The sequence below is a fragment of the Callithrix jacchus genome, chromosome 4, assembly GCF_049354715.1.
Source record: "Callithrix jacchus isolate 240 chromosome 4, calJac240_pri, whole genome shotgun sequence".
Classification (NCBI taxonomy): Eukaryota; Metazoa; Chordata; class Mammalia; order Primates; family Cebidae; genus Callithrix; species Callithrix jacchus.
Genome location: NC_133505.1, coordinates 175,446,676 through 175,457,041, shown reverse-complemented (window position 1 = coordinate 175,457,041; position 10,366 = coordinate 175,446,676). Strand labels below are relative to the sequence as shown.

The window sequence follows — 10,366 nt, the reverse complement described above, 5'->3', positions numbered from 1 at the left end:
TCAGCCATCAGGGAGACGTGTGCAGATTCAACAACTCCACAACCCACTGGGGTTCACTAACCTCAGCCATCAGGGAGACGTGTGCAGATTCAACAACTCCACAACCCACTGGGGTTCACTAACCTCAGCCATCAGGGAGACGTGTGCAGATTCAACAACTCACAACCCACTGGGGTTCACTAACCTCAGCCATCAGGGAGACGTGAGAATTCAACAACTCACAACCCACTGGGGTTCACTAGCCTCAGCCATCAGGGAGACGTGTGCAGATTCAACAACTCACAACCCACTGGGGTTCACTAGCCTCAGCCATTAGGGAGACGTGAGAATTCAACAACTCACAACCCACTGGGGTTCACTAACCTCAGCCATCAGGGAGACGTGAGAATTCAACAACTCACAACCCACTGGGGTTCACCAGCCTCAGGCATCAGGGAGACGTGTGCAGATTCAACAACTCACAACCCACTGGGGTTCACTAACCTCAGCCATCAGGGAGACGTGTGCAGATTCAACAACTCACAACCCACTGGGGTTCGCTAACCTCAGCCATCAGGGAGACGTGAGAATTCAACAACTCCACAACCCACTGGGGTTCACTAGCCTCAGCCATCAGGGAGACGTGTGCAGATTCAACAACTCCACAACCCACTGGGGTTCACTAACCTCAGCCATCAGGGAGACGTGAGAATTCAACAACTCACAACCCACTGGGGTTCACTAGCCTCAGCCATCAGGGAGACGTGAGAATTCAACAACTCACAACCCACTGGGGTTCACTAACCTCAGCCATCAGGGAGACGTGTGCAGATTCAACAACTCACAACCCACTGGGATTCACTAGCCTCAGCCATCAGGGAGACGTGAGAATTCAACAACTCACAACCCACTGGGGTTCACTAACCTCAGCCATCAGGGAGACGTGAGAATTCAACAACTCACAACCCACTGGGGTTCACTAACCTCAGCCATCAGGGAGACGTGTGCAGATTCAACAACTCACAACCCACTGGGGTTCACTAACCTCAGCCATCAGGGAGACGTGTGCAGATTCAACAACTCACAACCCACTGGGATTCACTAGCCTCAGCCATCAGGGAGACGTGAGAATTCAACAACTCACAACCCACTGGGGTTCACTAGCCTCAGCCATTAGGGAGACGTGAGAATTCAACAACTCACAACCCACTGGGGTTCACTAACCTCAGCCATCAGGGAGACGTGAGAATTCAACAACTCACAACCCACTGGGGTTCACCAGCCTCAGGCATCAGGGAGACGTGTGCAGATTCAACAACTCACAACCCACTGGGGTTCGCTAACCTCAGCCATCAGGGAGACGTGAGAATTCAACAACTCCACAACCCACTGGGGTTCGCTAACCTCAGCCATCAGGGAGACGTGAGAATTCAACAACTCCACAACCCACTGGGGTTCACTAGCCTCAGCCATCAGGGAGACGTGAGAATTCAACAACTCACAACCCACTGGGGTTCGCTAGCCTCAGCCATCGGGGGGCAGGGGGCTGGAATGGGGCTTGAGCTGTGGGTTCCTGCACACACACAGGCCTGAGGCTTGTTACCGCCAGTGTGCAGGCCTGGGGTCAGCTCTCAGGCTTGATGGCGGGTGTTTCAAACCCGTAACAAGGACAAGGTTAGTGTTATTTCCCTCTACAGGATCCTGGGTTCTGGAACAATCCACTTTCCCGAATGCTGAATATGCTGATTCATTTTCTGCATTTGTTAATATCTAAAGCGGTTTCTTTTTCTAGAGGACGTTCACCTAAAACCTCCCGAAGATCGCATGGCTGAGGAGAAGCAAAACTATAGCCAAGAGGCGGAGAGACGTCTGAGTTAAGGTCCCTTCAGAGAATCCAGGCAAATCAGAACGTAGGACATCACCCAAAGAGAGAGCAGCCTGTGGGGAAATCTAACTGTTCTTCACACTTTAGATCCCATTTTTAATACAAGCTGGGACACAGGTCACCCCAACCTAATTACCACACACACTGCTGTGGCAAATTAGGCATTCTTAGTCATTTGTATCTTGGAGATATTCTGCACATGGACCGGTACACGAAGGAGAGGGTCAGGTCCCTGTTGGCCTTGGCAATTTCTTCACGGAAAAGCTCCAGAAGCTGCGTGGCATGGTCGGGCAGGGGGCAATAATCTGGTCGAACGACCTTTCTCTGTGCTGGGTTCATCCAAGAGCAGCCTCCTATTGAGGTTATCACACGTTATAACTGTGTAGCTTCACGAGTCTTCCATGGATACTGTCATTCCAATAATTTAGGGTGATGGGAACTTGGGATCACAGGCAGCTCCCCCCACAGGACCTTCCATGTGTGCAAGGGGCCTCCTCCCAGTAAGCGGGGACAGAGGCTGAGTGCAGGTGACTCGGTGGAATCCCTGATTCCCTCAGCTCATGGGATTTACAAGCAAATTTTAATATTTTAAGTGATGAAAAAGCAGTGTATTTTCAAGGGCAATTGAGCAGTGGCTAAAGCCCAAGGTGCCTGGGGCTGGACTAACATCAGGATGGAGGATAGACATTAATTACAGGTGCCATCAGTTAAGATGAAGTCATTAAGATGGGTCCTAATCCAGTATGGCTGGCATCCTAGGAACAGGGGTAGCTCTGGACACAGACACAGGGCAAGGCTGCAGGCAGGTGAAAGCGAAGACAGTCCACGTGCCTCCCAGCCACGGATGCCAGAAGACTCCCAGCTGCCACCAGCAACAGGTAGGGGCCAGGGGCAGATTCTCCTCAAGGTTCTCACAAGAAGCCAGTCTTGCCCACACCTCCATCTGAGCCTTCCGGCCCCCAGCCACGACCCCATCTTTTTCTGTTGTTCAGGGCCCAGTGTGAGGTCCCTGGCTAGGGAGGTCCCCACAAACCCATGGGGCTCTCCGCCTCTCACTCTCAGGCCCTCAGGAGTGCGTGGAGGCGGCTCTGGGAGGTCCTGTGACACTCGAGGACAGCCTGTCGCTGAAATTCAGGAAGCAGGCGCTTGTGCACTCTGGACTTTCTGCCACATCCTAGGTGTGGCGTGCCACTGTGTGCCTCCCCAGAGGGACTCAGTTGTTCTCTGCTTGGACATATGTGGCTGGACTCGGCGCCCTCTGAGTGTCTGCGCATATTTTTCGTGTGAACGCTTCCCAACAGACACAGTGCTGCTGTGACACCCAGAGCATCAGGTAACTCTTCTGATCTCACAACTTCTCCTGGGACGGTTCTCGGGATATCTGTGTCATGGTCACACACAGTGGTGTGAAGACCCTGGGTACTTGGGTGTAAATCCAGAGGGGCTCCGTGCCGGTGGGTATGGAATCATCCCCTGCCAGACACAGCTGAATGCAGGGCGATCTGACCTCAGAGTGTCTTTGGTAAAGCTGTCTGACTAGTAATTTTGCCAAATCCCAACCCTTGAGAACGTGGCTTTTAATATTGTCTTTGTCAGAAGAAAGCAGGTGTGGATGCTTCTGTCACCTTGAAGAGCAGCCTGTGCGGTTGTCGGGTCAAGAGAACCAGGCGCCCTTGTTCCCGTGGGTCACCCTGGGTACTGAAGACCACGACCAACCTGCAAGCCCTGGTCATCAGGACTTGAGAACTGCGCAGACGTTTCTCAAAATGAGGAAGTGACTCTGTCTTTTCAAGAGTGACGGATAACAGTTTCCGCTGCCTGTGATAAAACCTGAGCATCACAGTGGAAGTGACGATTCTGAAGACCTCATATCTCCCTCTGTGAGCCTGTCACCGGCTTAAAGGATGTCCTGAGAAGACGTGTGGGCAGGTGAGCCAGATGCTTTTTATATTTGTAGTGAGAAGCGTCAATGTTTTGAAGATCTGCAGAGGTAAGTAAGCTGGTGGTTTCCACTGCAGGATGGTACACAGTGACCAGCGAGCAGAGGCCGCTGCGGTGCGCGGGGCCCGGGGATGTCAGCGCAGGGAGGGCACATGTCCCAGCAGGAGGCTCAGATCCCACTCCGGGGCACAACTGCAGCAAGCTTCTACCTTTGGGGCTTGGGGATGGTATCAAATCATAACCACAATTATCTGGGAAGGTTATTAAAATAATCTCCTCTTTCCTAATACATGTGTGAGTGACACTGAGTATTCACTGCACACTTCACACGCTCACAGACGGACTGCAGGGCGGCCTGGGGCTCCAGGCATCACACATTCACAGACGGAGTGCAGGGCGGCCTGGGGCTCTGGGCATCACACACTCACAGAGGGAGTGCAGGCGGCCTGGGGCTCCGGGCATCACACACTCACAGACGGACGGAGTGCAGGGCGGCCTGGGGCTCCGGGCATCACACACTCACAGACGGAGTGCAGGGCGGCCTGGGGCTCTGGGCATCACACACTCACAGACGGACGGAGTGCAGGGCGGCCTGGGGCTCCGGGCATCACACACTCACAGACGGAGTGCAGGGCGGCCTGGGGCTCCGGGCATCACACATTCACAGACGGAGTGCAGGGCGGCCTGGGGCTCCAGGCATCACACATTCACAGACGGAGTGCAGGGCGGCCTGGGGCTCCAGGCATCACACATTCACAGACGGAGTGCAGGGCGGCCTGGGGCTCCGGGCATCACACATTCACAGACGACGGAGTGCAGGGCGGCCTGAGGCTCCGGGCACCACACATTCACAGATGGAGTGCAGGGCGGCCTGGGGCTCCAGGCATCACACATTCACAGACGGAGTGCAGGGCGGCCTGGGGCTCCGGGCATCACACACTCACAGACAGACGGAGTGCAGGGCGGCCTGGGGCTCCGGGCATCACACACTCACAGACGGATGGAGTGCAGGGCGGCCTGGGGCTCCGGGCATCACACACTCACAGACGGACGGAGTGCAGGGCGGCCTGGGGCTCCGGGGATCACACACTCACAGACGGAGTGCAGGGCGGCCTGGGGCTCCGGGCATCACACACTCACAGACGGATGGAGTGCAGGGCGGCCTGGGGCTCCGGGCATCACACACTCACAGACGGAGTGCAGGGCGGCCTGGGGCTCCGGGCACCACACACTCACAGACGGAGTGCAGGGCGGCCTGGGGCTCCGGGCACCACACACTCACAGACGGAGTGCAGGGCGGCCTGGGGCTCCGGGCACCACACACTCACAGACGGAGTGCAGGGCGGCCTGGGGCTCCGGGCATCACACACTCACAGACGGACGGAGTGCAGGGCGGCCTGGGGCTCCAGGCATCACACATTCACAGACGGAGTGCAGGGCGGCCTGGGGCTCCGGGCATCACACACTCACAGACAGACGGAGTGCAGGGCGGCCTGGGGCTCCGGGCATCACACACTCACAGACAGAGTGCAGGGCGGCCTGGGGCTCCGGGCATCACACACTCACAGACGGATGGAGTGCAGGGCGGCCTGGGGCTCCGGGCATCACACACTCACAGAGGGACGGAGTGCAGGGTGGCCTGGGGCTCCGGGCACCACACACTCACAGACGGAGTGCAGGGCGGCCTGGGGCTCCGGGCACCACACACTCACAGACGGAGTGCAGGGCGGCCTGGGGCTCCGGGCATCACACACTCACAGACGGACGGAGTGCAGGGTGGCCTGGGGCTCCGGGCACCACACACTCACAGACGGAGTGCAGGGCGGCCTGGGGCTCCGGGCACCACACACTCACAGACGGAGTGCAGGGCGGCCTGGGGCTCCGGGCATCACACACTCACAGACGGACGGAGTGCAGGGCGGCCTGGGGCTCCGGGCATCACACACTCACAGACGGACGGAGTGCAGGGTGGCCTGGGGCTCCGGGCACCACACACTCACAGACGGAGTGCAGTGCGGCCTGGGGCTCCGGGCACCACACACTCACAGACGGAGTGCAGGGCGGCCTGGGGCTCCGGGCATCACACACTCACAGACGGACGGAGTGCAGGGTGGCCTGGGGCTCCGGGCATCACACACTCACAGACGGAGTGCAGGGCGGCCTGGGGCTCTGGGCACCACACACTCACAGACGGAGTGCAGGGTGGCCTGGGGCTCCGGGCATCACACGCTCACAGACGGATGGAGTGCAGGGCGGCCTGGGGCTCCGGGCACCACACACTCACAGACGGAGTGCAGGGCGGCCTGGGGCTCCGGGCATCACACACTCACAGACGGACGGAGTGCAGGGCGGCCTGGGGCTCCGGGCATCACACAATCACAGACGGAGTGCAGGGTGGCCTGGGGCTCCGGGCATCACACACTCACAGATGGACGGAGTGCAGGGCGGCCTGGGGCTCCGGGCACCACACACTCACAGACGGAATGCAGGGCGGCCTGGGGCTCCGGGCACCACACACTCACAGACAGAGTGCAGGGCGGCCTGGGGCTCCGCCGGCTTCCAGGAAGCTGGATGCTGGATTTGCCATGGAAAGCACAGCACTCTTGTCATTCAAGATGGTTTGGTTTGAGAATTATATTTCTTTTTCATTACACGTTATTTATGTTGGCATGTGATGGGTTTTCATTGTGTTTTAAATTAAAGAATAAAAACATTTTTCAGGTATTTTAATTTCTAGTAGGACAAGAGAATAAAAACATTTTTCAGGTATTTTAGTTTAATTTCCAGTAGGACAAGCAACAGACATAACCCACTTTATCTCCTTTATTCGTTTCTCTATTTTGAAAATGTAGACCCTGAAGACACTAAATACACAGGAATGCAGATGTTACCCTGGAGTTGACATTTTCAACATCAGGATACATTTCATTTTGTATTTAAATTAAACATAGAGAATTAGTATCAAATGCATTTTCAAGCAAAGCTGCTAAGGCTATGAAGCCCGGCTCTGTCCTTGACCACGTAGAGTGGCCGCGCCGCTGCTCGGACCGGCTTGAGTCACGTGTGGCCTTCCCACCGGGGAATGGCGTCCGTCGGGCATGTTCTTCCCTCACGTGGTTTCTATTCACTGAAGGTTCCTCTTTAATTGCAGTCTGTTGTTTTGTGTATGGCTGTTCTCACCCTGAGACACAGTTCGCATTCTGTGCTCCGTTTCAGTTTTTCATAAAGTAAAAAGCTGAGCACTTGGGAAATGAAATGCATGGATGTGAGGTTACTAGGCCCTCTGCCTGGGGACCAGCCAGTCCTGGGCCCCGAATGACGAACAGACAACGGGCAGTGCATCTCGGGGCTTCTCCATTTGTTTTCTTTTCCTGCTTGTTTCCAAGTTTTGTTTGGATGTTAGTCTATCAGAGGATTATAAAAACATGGAGGGGGGATGCTAAAGGAATTTCACTTATCTTGCAAAATATGAGAAAACAAACATTTTGCTGGTACAGAATTGCTTCTAAGCACCTACTTAACCCACCTTTCTTCACAGACAGGGCAAGGGAGCATCCATGCATAAAACTTGTCCTCCTATTTGCAAGAATTTTTTTCTAGACAACATGTTTTCGGAATGTATCAGTCCCTGTCCTCCGAGAACACCTGCATTCTTTCTTCCAAAGTAGAGGCCCCGGGACAGAGCCAAGGCGGCCTTTGCTGTAGACTCAGCTCAAAGCACAGATCCCGGTCGTGGCTGGGAATGGTTGGAAGGCCTCCAGAGCCCATTCGGCATCCTGCCTGCCGTGGTCTCTCAGGGGCTTCCTGCAGAGAAAGGCAGAGGGAAGGAGTCCTTGGTGGGACCCTGGTCACAAGGAGCATTCCTCAGATGAATACAGTTCCCAATCACCTGGATCCTGGGAAAAGGCAGATTCCAGCTCAGAAGCCCTTGGGCCTGATTCTGCATCTCAGCCAGTGTCAGGCCACTACAGCGCGTCCGGGTCCCCTCAGAGCAGTCAGGTCCCGGGCACAGGGGAGAGTGCGGAAGCTGGTGGTTTTCTTTCATGTTTTGTATTCAGTGCTGGCTCCCCTCTCCCTGCTGCTGGCTCCCCTCTTCTTCCTCCTCTCTGCCCCCGCCCCACCTATTCCCCCATCCTGATCATGCACTCACCCCGTCTGTCCCACCTGATACTGCCCCTACTGTTCCTCACTCAGAAATGCTTGTGATGTAATTTTGATGTGATTTTGGACATCTCCTACCCCTTCTCACTGTATGTCTCACTCTATCACCAATGGTAAAAGACAAACTTCAGACAAACTGAATGCCACAGAGCTTCATGACACATAAATGTTTGTGACCAGGGCAGCCAGGACCCAGCACAGGCTCAGGGTGGCTTCGTGGCTGCTGCGTGGTCCAGTCAGATTTGTGGACAGAGAAAGGACAGTGATGCACAGAAAACTGTGTGGAGGCACAGAAGCAGCCGGACAGGCACTGCGTGGTGTGGGCCTCATTGAAACATGGTGTGAACCAGGCCACGGTGCGTGGTGACCACTGGCTGCTGTGATCCGCTGAGATTCAGCTGCTAGGGCAAGGGTGGGTTCTGTTCACACGCCCGGTTAGGCCACAGTCCCTGCGTGTGGAGAGGCCTTCAGGTCGGCCCCGAAATGTGTCAGGAGGCAGCTGAGGCTGAACGGCCTATAAACGGTGGTCACACAGGATACCACCATTTAGGCCGTCAGCCAGTGGACATGGGCAAGTGTCCTTTTTCAACTTTGTGATTAGTTGCATTAATAGAGGTAGAATAATCAGATAACTTTTAAACAAAATTTATGTTTTCCTTCAGACATTTTCCACTTTTGTTGCCTAAAGCAAACAATTCACAAGAGAAATGTCAAATATCTACTTGACTGAAAACTTCCGTACACTCAGCTCCTACTTTTTAGTATGTTTAATTTTTAACCTCTCTCTCTCTCTCTCTCTCTTCCTCTCCCCCTCTCTCCTCTCTCTTCCTTCTCATTTGTAAAACAAGGTACTTATCTTCAACCAAAATTCCCAGGTAATTATTCTGTTCTTAGAAACTCAGATATGGAAAACCCTCCCTTCCTTACAGTCGTAGGACAGCAACTTTTAAGAGGTTCTTGGGAACATTATTCAAACTTCTGGCAAAATTCTTGAGTTCACGTATGGCAGTTCTGGAAAGCGTTTCCTCACACGTTGAATATCATCATCAAAGATCTTGGTCAGACTGTGTTTTTATCTGTGTAATCGGAAATGAAGAAAGAGAGGTCCATAATCCCTTGTCAATCATAAAGCATTGTGGGTAAACTATTTCTTTTGGGGCCTGACCTGTGTACTGTGGAGCCACATTGGAAAAACATGAATCTATCTTGTGGTCTATATTTTGCCCTCAGAAATGTCCTATCATGAAATTAAGTTTCTTTAAATCCCCATGGCAAAAAAAGTGCATTTTTTTCTAGGTAAAGATCTGATTTAGAAAAACAATGGCAAAGTCACCTTGGATTCACCTCTCTTTATCGGGATGTTTTTTGGCTATTTCTCTTCCCACCCCATTTTTACGTGTGACAGAAATCTCAGATCTTGACAGTGTTTTCAGAAACCATTTTGTCCGTCTCTAAGGGTAGGAAGCTAAACAGCCCTATTGATTTTTGAGGCAGGTCTTAGGACCCTGAGGCTCTTTTACATGTTTGCTTTATTCTTGGGTAGCCCGGTGATTAGGCACACGTGTCCTGCTTAGTAGGAATGTAACTCTGTGGTAAACAAGAAAATTCACATCATTATAAAGTCAGAATCCATATCTGTGGTCACGGAGAAGCAGAGGTAAACCCTGCCTTGTCAGCGTTGATCCAGGCTGCCTTAAAAGCACAGGCTTTTCCAAAAGAGCGTTTCCCTGTTTGCTCACCCAAAGACTCACCCAACCAGAAATCTGCCCAGGGTATCAACAACCAAGTGTTTCCCCAGGAGTGCCAAGTAGTCAAATAAATTACCATTCCTTTAACGAACCCGTTTTCCTAAACGAATGCCAGATGTTCTTCAGGTGGCCTGAAAAGATGCCAGAATCCCCCGATTTCCATAAATAATGGGAAACCTGTCAAGAAGAATAAGCAAAGATCCATCATTCTCAAAGTCTCCTGCATTCCTGATTTTTTTCTCTGTCAGCCACACACACAAAAAAACGCTTGTTATCTCAAAATAAAAGAAATGTTTGTAACGACTGAAAATTCCTGATTCATGTTTCCATGTGTATAATAAATGAAGCTTTCATCTTGGCCTTCCAAGTCCACTGAAGCCATTCTGCATCACGCACTCATGTGCAGAAGATGCATCGTGGGGCAGGAAACTTGGGATCCCTCTGGAGCAGCTGCTGGTGCAGGACAAGAGCTCAGGCCATGACGTTGCTCTGTCTTCCTCCAATCTGCAACCTTTGCTTATAGGAGACTTTACCACGCTCCTGTTAGGACAGCAGCTCCACCAGGGGCACAAGGCGGTCCTCCTCCTGACACCTCAAGACCTTAGAGCCCCAGGCTGCTCGCCTCACCATAACAGTCTGCAGTTTTATGTCC

At 53.3% G+C, this 10,366-nt stretch overlaps 1 long non-coding RNA gene across 1 annotated transcript; it reads right to left on the bottom strand.

Moving 5' to 3' along the window:
• Nucleotides 1-6,517: 6,517 nt before the first annotated feature.
• On the bottom strand, nucleotides 6,518-9,891 carry LOC144582377 (uncharacterized). The gene is made up of 2 exons (XR_013534978.1): nucleotides 9,791-9,891; nucleotides 6,518-9,042 (listed from the first exon to the last, which is right to left on the bottom strand). It is a non-coding gene; the product is annotated as an uncharacterized LOC144582377 (long non-coding RNA).
• Nucleotides 9,892-10,366: the final 475 nt, after the last annotated feature.